Raw genomic sequence first — 15,259 nt, 5'->3', positions numbered from 1 at the left:
GGCAACATACGAAAGTTTATGAAAATAAAGCCACACACACACAGCAGCTATGGCATCCAGACCAACCACATGACTGGCACCTCACCACACTTCTTGTGAAAACAAGAGAAGGCAAACTATTTTCAAAGTCCCACCAATGCATTGAGCTTGAGGTCTCTCCACATTATGGACGAGGTCACTGGTGTGTAACATACAATTTGCACATTACACTAGGCTTCCTACGTTTGTGACGTCACATCGGGAGTATATATATATATATATACATATATATATATTTATTAATATAATATTATTTTATGAAGATTATTACTACTGATTGTGCCGATTTTTACCATGAAATATTCATGGCTATCGGTGAAGGAGTTGACTGTGTAGATGCAGTAAGTTTGATTTTCTTCTTCATTTACCCCCTATGTCTCCCCCTGCTCTCCCCCTTCTGCTGCTTATTGATTTATGCACTGGACCCGTGTGTGAAATAAGACGCTAATAGATTACATTCAATGGCCTCTGTGTAATCCTAATTGAGGCTGATTGATCCTGAGAGCTTCCGTCACACAAATAATGACATTTCCATCATTAGGCCGGATTCTTTTAATCACAAGTACTTCATTTCATTCCTGCATACCTTTCCTCTCAGTTACAAGCATCGGATGCTGGAGAACAAACTCCACTGCCCCTCTGGAGCTCTGATTATTTATTAATAATTATATATATATATATATATATATATATATATATATGTGTGTGTTTTAAAAAAAAAAATATATTTTATATATATATATATATATATATATATATTTAATTTGATCTATCTTATATCTATCTAATCTAATCTATCATCTAATCTATCGATCTATCTATATTATATCTATCTCATATCTATCTCTCTATCTTTCTTTATATCTATATAAGTTTTGTGCGATATCATGAACACAGTCGGTAACTTTGGACCTAGCAGAACTATTTATTTCATTCATTTATCTGGCTTCAATATGCAGTATGATATTGTGGGAGAATTGTTATTATGCATTTGTCCCTCTGCCCTCTACTTCCCAAGATTCGCCCAGCTCTGGGGAATATCATGTACGAGTTGAGGATAAAGTTTGCACTTTGCACACAGCAGAGAACTAGCAGCAGGGAAATAGGGGGAGAGAAGTTGAGCTTTCCATATGAAGCCATGGATTTTTTCCATTTGCACAAGGAGATCGTTTTGTAATGTAAATCTTTTTCGTTTTATCATTTGTTTCCATACAATTTCACAACTCCAGTTCATTTCGATTAGATGATATTCTATTATACTTTGCAACATATCGTTATGTTATATTATTTTAGGCTTATATTCAATTATTTTAGTTTTTTTCATTTACCGAAACGAAATAAAAGTTGTAGAAAATTCAATGTGCAAATAACAAAACCGGTGACAAGCGATGCCGATGAGGGAGAGAGAAGTATAAATGTAATACTAATAAAATGAGAACATTCTGAAACTAGTGTATGCTTTAATGTTGTTATTATTATTATTGTTAGTAAAGTTCAGTAATCGCTGAATACTTAGTTCTGGCTGCACAAAGTCAGAAGATTATGTAAAAAATGTATATATATTCATATATAAATATATATAAATAAACTTCGGCTGCATATCTATTTTATGATTTTTTTAATTTTATTTTTTACAACAAAGCTATGCTGAGGCGCAGATACAAAAGGATAATGCTGAAACGAAACTTGCATGGGTTACAGTAACCCTTTATGAATCCTAGATTCTTGTCTCCTTGCCCATTTAAGGAATAATCTGGGCATGCATGTGCCTTTCTTAATTGTAGAATATGGTAGGAAGGTTATGCGCCTTAATAGAGCAATCAGTCCCTTAAACTGCTGGGTAGACATTGGGTGATGGAGATTGGTACAGAGTAGGTTGGTGCTCATTGTGGCCATTTTAAACCAGTGCTTAGCTCTAGCCTCAGGCAAGGCTCACAGCTAAGATCCGCTTGGACAGGGCTATAGGCAGAAGGCAGCCCCCCACCTTGCAGCACAGGATTGAATCTCTTATACAACCCCACAGTCAAATCAGGAGGAGGCTGGGGCCCTGATTGCTAGAAATATTTTATTTTATGCATATAGGACATGCTTTACATTAGAAGGTGCAGTATCTCTATGTATCAAAATAATGTTATTCCTATATGAATAGATACATGATAGATATAGATAAATGGATAATCAGGTAGGTACAGTATATGGATATAGAAAGATAGACGGTTTAGAGTTAGATAGATAGACTAAGTAGAAATAGCTCCTACTTTACAATTTGTGTAAATTTGCTCTTTTTTGTGTATTAAGTAGGACTCTTCTGAATGGGAACATTGTGACAAAGTTTGAATGTCTAAAATTTCAGCAGCATAATAGTCTGATATAGAATGATGCTAAGGAAGTGTATGGTCCCTGAATGTAAAGGATCATATGGTGAAAGGTGCCCTAGCTTCACCTCACTTAGTGTTATCTTGTACATGTCATTGTGTGTTGGGAGCTTCTATTAATGAGCTGTAGACAACAAAGTGGCTGGGTGACAGCCTTTCCTATCACTATTGAGCACATCTTGTTTGATGTGGCAGTGACACTACATATAAAACAGGACAGGCCAAAGCATAACATATTTTATACAAACTGTATCTGCCTAATCAGCCCTTCACTTTCTTGTTCTTAAATGTTAGCAAAATTACCATATTTCATGGTCTTAAAGTAAAGGCCATGATCACAATACAAAGCTGCCCTTCTCATTGAGACTATGAAAAAATAAAGCTGTGTTTATTGGAAAGTTCAAATGTTGCAATAAAATTTATATGATTATAAAGTAGGGAAATTAACATATATTTCCAATATTAATAACAAATACAGACTATTCCCAGCTCAAGACTATTCCTCAATATGGTATTTTTACAAAAATATAGGAAAATTCCAAAAATGTAGGCTATATAGCGGTGGTGTCCCACCAACGACTACCCAGTTGTTGGAAAACTACAACTCCCAGCATGCCCTGTCAGTCAAACCAGGCTGGGAGTTGTAATTTTTGAACAGCTGGGGTACAATAGACTGAAGGCCACCAATGTATGGTGTCCCAGCAATATAAATTTTTTGTGTCTAACATTTATGGTTTTTAGTGCCTGCTCTTTATGTGTAGATAATAATTAATAATGATTTAATTTAAACATTATTTCTAGTCATTTTTGATTCATTATATTAGCCTTTTTTTCTACAGAGAAATCAGTGGAAAATGTCTGAAAAATGCAATACCTACAGCAAGGTTTCTTTAAAAAAAAAAAAAAAGACAAAACAAATTAGACCCCAAAAAAACTTTCAAAAGAGAGAAAAAAATGCCTCATAAATGCACGGTCTGTAGTGTGTTTCATAAATTCCAACTGTCTTACAGTGAATGTTTGGCCACAGCATTTTTTTGGCCACAAAACGTGGCACAAAACAACAGGGAAAACTCAGCAAAAAATGACTATACTATGGGGGATAGTTTTTAAAGACCTGCATTTCACACTGGTCTTTGAAATCTTCTGCACTGCTTGAGGATGTGCTTAATTTATGGAAAGGCGCAGGCACATCCCCCAGCAGTCCATGAGACAGATTTTTGTCATCATTTATACAAGAAAACGGGTGCAAATGAAGAGAAATGTGTCAGGTCTGCTGGCTCTGCCCGCTCCCCGCCTTCACCATACCCCATTTTGAGAAAATATCTAAGATGGCGTAAGCCACTTTCAACAATATTTTGTTGTAATGGCATTTAAAAAGTTGCAAACATGGTGAAAACTGACCCAGGGAGATGATAAATCTCCTCCTTTGTGAGACAACACCCTAATGAATAAACAAAATGCAACCTTACTGAATACCGTAACAGGCCTGCCATTTCCCCTTCAGTCTGCATTCATCAAAAAACCTCAGCATGTTCATTAGGTAGCCATGAAATGGCCTTGTGATTAAAGGACAATTATTGGAAGCAGTAAAAATGTTTTTTTTTACTGCTTGAAAACTAGTTAAACAGAAGGGAGTAGAGGTTCTTTCACAGAGGGGGTGATACTCAGACATTTACTGCTAAGGACAAAATACTTATCAGTTCAGTAAGAATGAACTTGGTAGCTTACCCTCATTATCACCAAGACGCAGTGAACGGGCATATAGCGTGTGCCGAAGAGGTACTTTTATATTGGAGTGATTATAGTAGGGATTAGACTCCACTCGATTTGTAACTGTCTACCTTAATAGTATACAATTAGTGCTGGTTTTATTGAGCCACCTAAAGCCCCTTGTATAGACTGTAAAATCCCCCTTCATGTACTCTCTGCAAGTATGTTAAACAAAGCTTTAAAATAAAATGGCAATAAAACCCACAGAGATCTACCTGAATGTGCATGTAGTGCAAAAGAGCAAGGTAAGGTTTAACTCAGGGGGAGATTTACAAAGGCTACATGCACACGAAAAAGAAAATAAAAAAACGCGTCCATTAAAAATGGATAAGCTATCCATTTTTAACGGATGTTTTTTTCACTGATGCCTTTCTGAGAAATGGACGTTAAAAACTATCCCATTCAATTGTATGGGGGCAGTCGGTCAATGAAAAATGGAGAGGATAGATGTTCTATTTTTTTATGTCCGTTAGTCACTGGTCGTCAAAAAAAACGCTGTGCGAATAACCCCATAGACTACCATTGTTCTTAAAAAAATGTGTGGGGTGCATGCTTGTTGGTTATTATGGTACAGGCTACTGTACAACAAATAATTGTTTAGGTTATTATGGTCATGTAGATGTCTACTGAATGTAGGTTGTTTTGTGTTTATTCAATGCATGTGCAAGAAAATATATTTTTATACTAGATAATTGCATTTTGTATTCTTTATTTTTAAATCTCATAAAGAGATTTCTGTTTTACCTGTTTATTTTACACCATAAACAAGCCTGACAGCCAAGTGGTTCCCCAGTCCTGGATCACATCTCTGGGAAACCAAGTGACCCTGTGAAAGCGGGGTCCCCCTTTGACCATGTCGCAGTCACACTTGACTGTAGCGTTTAACAGGTTAAATGGCATTCGAACAAGAGTTTGGCTGTCATTAAACTATGTCCCCGCTCTAGGGTGACACAAGGTAACCATGCAGCACTTATATTGTATAAGGCCCCTTAAAGACCATTCAAAAGAGGCAAATTGGTGGTAGTTACTTTAGGGGGATAAAGTTCTAACTGTATTAAAGTGCCCCCCACATAATGTGGAAGTAATCTGTTCAGTAAATGAGAAATGGCGAATCTCCTTGAAATGCTAAAAAAACGGTGTAAAAGTGGCTACTGATATACACTCACCTAAAGAATTATTAGGAACACCTGTTCTATTTCTCATTAATGCAATTATCTAGTCAACCAATCACATGGCAGTTGCTTGAATGCATTTAGGGGTGTGGTCCTGGTCAAGACAATCTCCTGAACTCCAAACTGAATGTCAGAATGGGAAAGAAAGGTGATTTAAGCAATTTTGAGCGTGGCATGGTTGTTGGTGCCAGACGGGCCGGTCTGAGTATTTCACAATCTGCTCAGTTACTGGGATTTTCACGCACAACCATTTCTAGGGTTTACAAAGAATGGTGTGAAAAGGGAAAAACATCCAGTATGCGGCAGTCCTGTGGGCAAAAATGCCTTGTGGATGCTAGAGGTCAGAGGAGAATGGGCCGACTGATTCAAGCTGATAGAAGAGCAATGTTGACTGAAATAACCACACGTTACAACCGAGGTGTGCAGCAAAGCATTTGTGAAGCCACAACACGCACAACCTTGAGGCGGATGGGCTACAACAGCAGAAGACCCCACCGGGTACCACTCATCTCCACTACAAATAGGAAAAAGAGGCTACAATTTGCACGAGCTCACCAAAATTGGACTGTTGAAGACTGGAAAAATGTTGCCTGGTCTGATGAGTCTCGATTTCTGTTGAGACATTCAAATGGTAGAGTCCGAATTTGGCGTAAACAGAATGAGAACATGTATCCATCATGCCTTGTTACCACCGTGCAGGCTGGTGGTGGTGGTGTAATGGTGTGGGGGATGTTTTCTGGGCACACTTTAGGCCCCTTAGTGCCAATTGGGCATAGTTTAAATGCCACGGGCTACCTGAGCATTGTTTCTGACCATGTCCATCCCTTCATGACCACCATGTACCCATCCTCTGATGGCTACTTCCAGCAGGATAATGCACCATGTCACAAAGCTCGAATCATTTCAAATTGGTTTCTTGAACATGACAATGAGTTCACTGTACTAAAATGGCCCCCACAGTCACCAGATCTCAACCCAATAGAGCATCTTTGGGATGTGGTGGAACGGGAGCTTCGTGCCCTGGATGTGCATCCCTCAAATCTCCATCAACTGCAAGATGCTATCCTATCAATATGGGTCAACATTTCTAAAGAATGCTATCAGCACCTTGTTGAATCAATGCCACGTAGAATTAAGGCAGTTCTGAAGGCAAAATGAGGTCCAACAACGTATTAGTATGGTGTTCCTAATAATTTTTTAGGTGAGTGTATAACATTTTTCCATATGCCTATGTCTATATATCATTTTTCTATATTGCCTATATGCATATACAATTTGTTCAACGTGACTATATGTATATATGATTTTTCAGCAAAAGATAGGGATCCTGGAGAGCAAGCATTTGTGGCTTTATTTTTGAGATTTTGTTGGATAAGAAATCATACCAGTTGCTGGACATCTTATTCATTACTATAGTCATCTACCATTATCCTACATCTATCTTTCGAATTGGTAAACTCTCTTTGGTATAATGTTTGCCCTTACTTTAAAGTAGTTTCCTGCTGCCCACACATCTCGGTCAATGAAACATCTTCCTACTATTTCCTTTAGTCCTGCGGATGGATTTTTGGGGAATGAGATGTTGCTAGAACATGAGTTCTACGATTCTAGAACATGAGTGAAATAACACTTGTTAATCACAAAGGACTTACATATTCAAATGTGCTAGTGATTTATGAAAAATATAATATAATGTGATTTGAAATGTGACTGAATCAGTGAATCTGGTTGGATTCTTGTGAGACCGCCTCCCAACATTTCCAGACATTATAGGGTGTATAGGCAGATGGAATGTAGACTACAGCAAGTCACCAGCAAATATTTGCCGTTTTCAGAAGTCCGTAACATTCCCTGATAGTCCTTTTAATTTTTGCTAGATTCTATCTAGTTCTAAAAATATAAAAATTAGAAAAATATCATTTAAAACTAAGAACATGGCGCCTTATCTCTATTATCATTAGTATTTGTTGAGAAAACAGTACAAAATAACCCCATGTACTGAAGGTGGACCCGATGAAGTTATGAAGAGGTTCCGGCCTCTACATAACTTCAGCGCATCCACCACAGGTCTAAATCTATGCCAGCTTCATTGCTGGCTTAAGCTTAGACTATTTTCTACGCCTATAACAAGTGTAGAAAATGATGAATAAGACAGGTCAGCAAGCACGCCATGCTTTCTTTTTTAGACTTGGCCTGAGCGGGGAAAAGTCTCAGATTGCTGCACAAATAATCTGTGCCAGAAATACGCCAAAAATAATAAAAACATTTCTGTTAGTAAATGACCCCTATAGTCTCTTAATTGTATATTTGAACTGTCATCCTTTCCTGACATGTAAGGCATTCCCACAGAAGCTATATATGTACATCAAGGTGCTTAGGTGGGCACATTACTTGCCATTTAACCCCTTAGAAGCAGCAGTTATTTCTGACCCCAGCATCTAAGTGGTTTACTGAAGGAAGGGGTGTCTCTCTGTACCTCATTGCCAATGGTTGCCGTGGCAGCATAGGGCCTTACAGTGGCTTCCATATCTGCCATGTATGGAATGCTATTAGGCTCTGCCAGAGGCAAGGTCTAATAAGCAGCCTGTCAGTATATTACTCTCTAATTACAATTCTTTATACAAGTTATTGTATAAAGCATTGTAATTAGAGATGAGAAAATTTTTCAAAATTTTATTCGCGGCGAATCACGTTAAAAAACGACTATTTCTGGGCTGCAGAGAGCCTTTATAGGGGTATAGAACACATAGGGAGTCCGCTGTGATAGTGAAATAATACTGCGAGTCAGTATGACAAGCACATGACAGGTGTCGCTCTTAGAATCACTGCATACTTCACTTATTTGAGCAGTCACGGGGCCAAAACTGACCAAATAACTCAAGTATCAACTCAGCCTTACAGGTAGATGTTAGCGTTGAGAAGAAGCGCACTCCTTTTACACCCTCGTCAGCTGATTCCACAAAGATGTCTACAGAACCTGTTCTATTAAACGCTTATAAAAGTAGAGCCCCCCTGACAGAGTGGAGAGGGTGTCAGCAGTAAGTTTGTGTTGACGTCACTGATTATTTTGCCCTTCCTCTGATCCGTCACAACAATAACCCCTCAAAAAATGGATCCTGTCTGCGGAGCATTTGCCTTCACTCAGTCAGCATTTGGTCAGTAATCCATCAGTATTGCTAATGCCAAAAGAAAACAGGAGTGGATCTAAAACAGAAATGACACGTGAATTGAATATTTGCATGTCTTCTGTGTTTTCTACCCACTCCTTTTTTTTGCTACCAAATCATAAGCCAATTCTGATGGACCATACAGGCCTTGAAGCAGCTACACAGACAGGATCCGTTGTGCGTCTCATTTTTCCTTCCTTCTGACTGATCAGAAGATGTATCAAATAAATGATGATGTCAGCCAGGCCAAAAGCCCAAATAGTGGACCACTCATGAAGTGGGGAAGGATTAGAACAGCATGAGAAGTCAACAGAGTGGACCTATGACAAAGTGGTGAGGTAGAAGCAGCATGAGAAGACGACAGAGTGGCCCAATGACAGGGTCTGGAGGTAAAAGCAGCATGAGTGGGTCACAGAGTGGCACAATGACAGAGTCTGGAGGTGGCAGCAGCATGAGTAGGCCACAGAGTGGCACAATGACAGAGTGTGGAGGTGGCAGCAGCATGAGGAAGCCACAGAATGGCACAATGACAGAGTGTCTATCGACCAATATACTTCTGAGCGAACCTGCCTGGCATGAACAGGCCTCTAGTAGCTACAGACAATGAGAAGACAAAGCGTAAAGATAGCTTTGAGCCCGGAAGAGTCGCGAAGTTCATCAAGATACGTCACTAAAGATTTTACTGTATATAACCGCAGCACTGACTGCAGAATAAATTTTGTTTGTCGACCGAAATACTTCAATAAAGATTTTACCGCATATACCCGCAGCACTGACCACTGAATTCATTTTGTTTTTGAACTGACATACTTCAATAAAAATTTTGCCACATATTACTACAGCGCTGAACGCTGAATAATATTTGTTTTCCCATCGAAATAAGTCACAAAAGATTTTACGGCATTTAACTGCAGCGCTGAACGCTGAACACAATTTGTTTTTCCACCGAAATATGTCACAAAAGATTTTAACGCATATCACTGCAGCGCTGAATGCTGAATAAAATTTATTTTAACACCTAAATACGTCAAAAGATTTTACCGCACATTACTACAGCGCTGAATGCTGAATAAGATTTGTTTTTCCACCGCAATACGTCACAAAAGATTTTACCGCCAATAACTACAGTGCTGAATGCCGAATAAAATTATTTTTTCCACCAAAATAAGTCACAAAAGATTTTACCGCATATAACGGAGCACGGAGATGGAGAGGGTCTTCGGATTCCCCCCGCACTATACGGATGTCTCAGAAATGAACCGCTGCTCCCGACAGCAAAAGATTTTACCGCATATAACTGCAGCGCTGAATGCTGAATAAGATTTGTTTTTCCACCGCAATACGTCACAAAAGATTTTACCGCCAATAACTACAGTGCTGAATGCCGAATAAAAATAGTTTTTCCACTGAAATAAGTCACAAAAGATTTTACCGCATATAACGGAGCACGGAGATGGAGAGGGTCTTCGGATTCCCCCTGCACTATACGAATGTCTCAGAAATGAACCGCTGCTCCCGGGAAGGTAATGGAGTGTCCCAGTCATCCGGTATCTATTCGCTCCGCTAAAGGATTATTTTGAAAATGTGTAGAAGCCACACGGGGCTCCCACGCTGCAGATTTATCATGGAGACATCATGGAGATTTTACCGCATATAACTACAGTGCTGAATGCTGAATAAAATGTGTTTTTCGACCACAATATGTCAATAAAGATTTTACCACATATAAATACAGCGCTGAACAAATTTAATTTTTTGACCGAAATAAGTCACAAAAGATTTTACCACATATAACTGCATTGCTGAACGCTGATTACAATTTGTTTTTCCACTGAAATAAGTCACAAAAGATTTTACCGCATATAACTGCAGCGTTGAGTGCTGAATACAATTTGTTTTTCCACCGACATACGTCACAAAAGATTTTACCACATATAACTGCAGCGCTGAACGCTGATTACAATTTGTTTTACCACCGAAATACATCACAAAAGATTTTACCGCATATTACTACAGCGCTGAACGTTGAATAAGATTTGTTTATCCACCGAAATACATCACAAAAGATTTTACTGCATATACTGTAACTGCTGCGCTGAACGCTGAGTAAAATTTGTTTCTCCACTGAAATAAGTCGCAAAAGATTTAACCGCTTATAACGGAGCATGGAGATGGAGAGGGTCTTCGGATTCCCCCCGCACTATACGGACTTCTCAGAAATGAACCGCTGCTCCCGACAGCAGCTCCTGGGAAGGTCATGGAGTTATTCGGGCACTTGGCATCTATTCGCCCCACTGAAGGATTATTTTGAAAGTGTGTAGAAGCCACACAGGGCCCCCATGCTGCAGATTTATCATGGAGACATCATGGAGATTTTACCGCATATAACCGCAGCGCTGACCGCTGAATAAATTTTGTTTTTCAACCAAAATACTTCAATAAAGATTTTACCGCATATAACCGCAGCGCTGAATGCCGAATAAAATTAGTTTTTCCACAGAAATATGTCAATAAAGATTTTACCACAAATATTACTGCAGCGCTGAACGCAAAATATATTTAGTTTGTGGTCAGGACCTAAACGAGTGGAAGATGCCCAACCACCACCCCCCTACCTAATTGGCCTGAGGTGTGCCTTGGCCTCACTAGGTCGGTATGCCTGAAAAAGGGGGCATACCCTGAATGTGATGGTTGAATGACTGAATGAAGAATGGGAATGGGTGGGCAGGGGACGTCCGAATGCCGACGTGCTGCCTGGGAGAGCCAGACTGCTTAAGACAGGTACCGGCCCCTCCCACAAATCCAGGCTAGCCTGCGGCCAGCCTTAACACTTGTGGTCAGGACCTAAACGAGTGGAAGATGCCCAACCACCACCCCCCTACCTAATTGGCCTGAGGTGTGCCTTGGCCTCACTAGGTCGGTATGCCTGAAAAAGGGGGCAAAACCCACCAGTGAGGGAAGGATTGGCCTGAGGTGCTACTCTGCCAATGTACTGAATGCTTGGACCAGCTCCGCTTGTGGCTCCGGGATATACCGTACAAAGCACCCCGAGTGCCAGCGCCCCAAGTGTTTAATGATATGCACAGGGACTCCATGCTTGGACGCTGCGGATGCCGCACCGATGCGGAAAGAATGCCCTGAGAATTGAGCCGGATTCAATCCTACACTGGTCAACAGGATGCGAATATGTTTGATGAACTGGCTGGACGTCAGTGGACCAACAGGGAATGGAAGTAATGGGTCGGTGGGGCTGTGAAGACTGAGGGCCAGCAAGAGGTTGTCCAAGACTGTCACTGGACACTATGCGTTTGTGGTCTGGAAGAACTTAACTACATGGCCGGGACCTACCTGCCTTGTTCTGTTGTGAGGCAACTGCAAATGAGTTACTGCCCATCCTGACTAAATCTCCCTTGCGGAGAGCCACCGCCCCTTGTCTGGCCTGTGTCACTTCACCTGGTCTTAAAAACCCGTAAAACGCCAAATACATCGCCGCCTTGATCACCAGGCTGGGAAGGACTCCGAATGGTGACAATGTGAGAACTTCCGACAGGCTATGAAACGTGTCCCCCTTAATAGGTCGATGGACCAACTTGACCGTGACCTGGCTTTTTTGAATGCCTCTGAGGATGGCCTTGATTGGGTGAGCTGAAAATATAGAGAGTCTGTCTGGCTCTTGAAGTGCCAAAAAAATGCTGCACCCCAGCCAAATATAGCCTAATGGTGTTGTAGGATAAAGCCAATACCGAATGACAATAAGACACGAAAGCCACCATATACTTGACCTGACCTGTGTCACCTCTAGGATATGCCAACTAAAGTTCGAAAAACCACCCACGCTCGGCGGTACGACCGCAACGTACTGGCCGACAAAGACTTGGTAATGAGTGAACTGGCGACCCCAATCAGAGAGTCTAATCCAAGACCAGCAGCCGCCAGTCCGGTACCGGGGTGCCCACTGAGTCTGCTTCTGGGTTCTGTAAGAAAAAGCGAGAAAATCAAAACGAGATAAAGCATCAGCTGCAACGTTGCTGACCCCGTCCAAAAACAGGGCATGAAATGAAACCCCCGTTCCAGAGCTATCCAGGTCAATCTACGCATGAAAGACCTGATGAGTAACGATTTAGATCTGCCCTTGTTAATGATCTCTGCGGTCGCCATGTTGTCAGTGTGGAAAACCACCGTGTGACCCGACCACCTATGCCCCCAGACTATAGCAGCTGCTACGATAGGATAGATCTCGAACAATGCCGACATCTGAAAAAACCCCGGCAACTGTAGCACGTGTGTGGGCCATGAGCCGGCGCACCAATGTGAGCCAAATATGGCCGCGAAACCTGCCGAGGCAGCCGCGTCTGAAAATACGTGTGGAGAATCAGAAGTGGCCCTCGGAATCACCATGGAAATGCCGTTCCACCCATTGAGAAATCTGTCCCACATGAACAGATCTGCTCGGGCGTTCGCATTAAGATGCACTGATGCGTCCAAATCACTGGTCTGTTGTGATAAGACTAGCAATCTTGAAATGAATGATCTACCCTGAGGAATGATCCTCATGGCAAAGTATAACATGCCCAACAGAGACTGCAATTCTCTCTTGGTGCAAACCTGAGACATGGGCAAGGAACGGACACCTGATTTGATTATGTCGAGTTTGTCTTGTGGCAGACTGGCTGACATGGCACGTGAATCCAGAGAGATCCCCAAGAACGTGACAACCTGCGCAGGCCCTTCTGTTTTGTGTTCGGCCACTGGAATGTTTAACACCTTGAAGACCTGCAAGAGAACCTGCAAGTCAACAGGTGCCTGTGAGGGTTCTTCGATCAACAGAAAATCATCCAGGTAGTGAATGACATTCTGGCAACCCTGTTCCAACAAAATCCATTCCAGTGCCTGCGCTAACCTGTCAACAGACTGGGGCTGCTCTAGGAACCAACGTCAACTTGGTGGCGAATAGTACGCATCTCTCCATTTGATGCCATGCCACTGCCAGAGAGATGGGCTAATGGACAGCAGTTTGAACGCATTAGAGACATCTGCTTTGGACAGCCAAGCCCCCATGCCGGTCTGAAGAATGACCTGGATAGCCTGGTCTACGGAAGTATACTTCAAGGAAAATTCCTCGGACGGAATCAACGAGTTGAGACTAGGAACGTGGGAAGAATGTGTAGCAGACAAATCATGAATCAAACAAATTTATTGGAATATTTTCCCTGCACCACCCCCACCGGGCTCACCCTCCAAGTGCAGAAAGGAGGGGACTGGAAAGGACAATGATGAAACCCTTGTCCAGCTCAACTGCCAAGAGTGAATCCACCAGACCAGCATGTTTAGAAGCCGACTGCAAGTTGGGGCATTCATGAGTCTGCTGGGGCAGGTTGATGAGCCCAGTGTGAAACCCCCGTGAAAACCCTTCCACCAGGAATGTACGGAACGGCTGAACCGGATGAAGCTGCAGTAGCTGGTCTACTACCTCCACATTCACCCGGCTCAGTCACGCCGGCTTCAATGTGCAGACCGTGACCGGATGTGCCCTAAAACATGTGGCACAGACATGCAGGAGCCTGCACTGGCTGAAGTTGCAGATGGCGTAGACCACTGCAAACAACACAACAACACCACAAAACAACAACAATAAAAAAAAAAAAACAACCTGTTAACCCTACGACCTGCTGCCCGTAAGCTGACAAACAAAATGACGGAATCTTAGCCCCTCCCCTCCCCCCCCCCCCCCCCCCAGCAGCGTGAAACGATTGAACGAAAAGCCTTCGAGGCTGACAGGGAGTATGATAGTCGTTTCCACTGACGTATGAAGCGAGCCCGAGTTTGTGTGAATCTGTGACGTGGCAGATTAATTAAAAACGAATACCGCGGGCTAAAGAACCTACAGACGTGGTAGGTGATGTATGTAAGTATAGGATTTGTGGAAAACAGACCGTATGACGTATGACACTAGTCTACGAGATGAAACGGGGTGTGTATGTCGTGCGAGCGTGTAGCTGTATTGGCGGATGTACCTATGCTAGAGGTGTATGGATGAAGCTTGGTGGATAAAGTTTTTTTTTTATTTTTTTTTATTTAACAATCCACTTGTACACTTTTTTTTTTTTTCATTTGAACAACCCACTCTTTTTTTTTTTTTTTTTTAACTTTATTTAACAATCCACTTGTACCCCTTTTTTTTTTTTTCCATCAAACTGCCTGATGTGCGAACTATGCGTCTAAGGTATGTATGTAGTGTATGTGATGAGTGTCAAACATGTGCACAAGCAGCAACTTTGTAAGTAAGCAGCGTGAAACGATTGAACGAAAAGCCTGCGAGGCTGACAGGGAGTATGATAGTTGTTTCCACTGACGTATGAAGCGAGCCCGAGTTTGTGTGAATCTGTGACGTGGCAGATTAATTAAAACTAATACTGCGGGCTAAAGAACCTACAGACGTGGTAGGTGATGTATGTAAGTATAGGATTTGTGGAAAACAGACCGTATGACGTATGACACTAGTCTACGAGATGAAACGGGGTGTGTATGTCGTGCGAGCGTGTAGCTGTATTGGCGGATGAACCTGTGCTAGAGGTGTATGGATGAAGCTTGGTGGATAAAGTTTTTTTTTTTTTTTTTTTTTTTTTTTTTATCGTCAAACTGCCTGATGTGCGAACTATGTGTCTAAGGTATGTATGTAGTGTATGTGATGAGTGTCAAACATGTGCACAAGCAGCAACTTTGTAAGTAATCAACT

Source organism: Bufo bufo, chromosome 3 (genome assembly GCF_905171765.1).
Source record: "Bufo bufo chromosome 3, aBufBuf1.1, whole genome shotgun sequence".
Taxonomy (NCBI): domain Eukaryota; kingdom Metazoa; phylum Chordata; class Amphibia; order Anura; family Bufonidae; genus Bufo; species Bufo bufo.
This window is presented reverse-complemented; position numbering follows the sequence as displayed.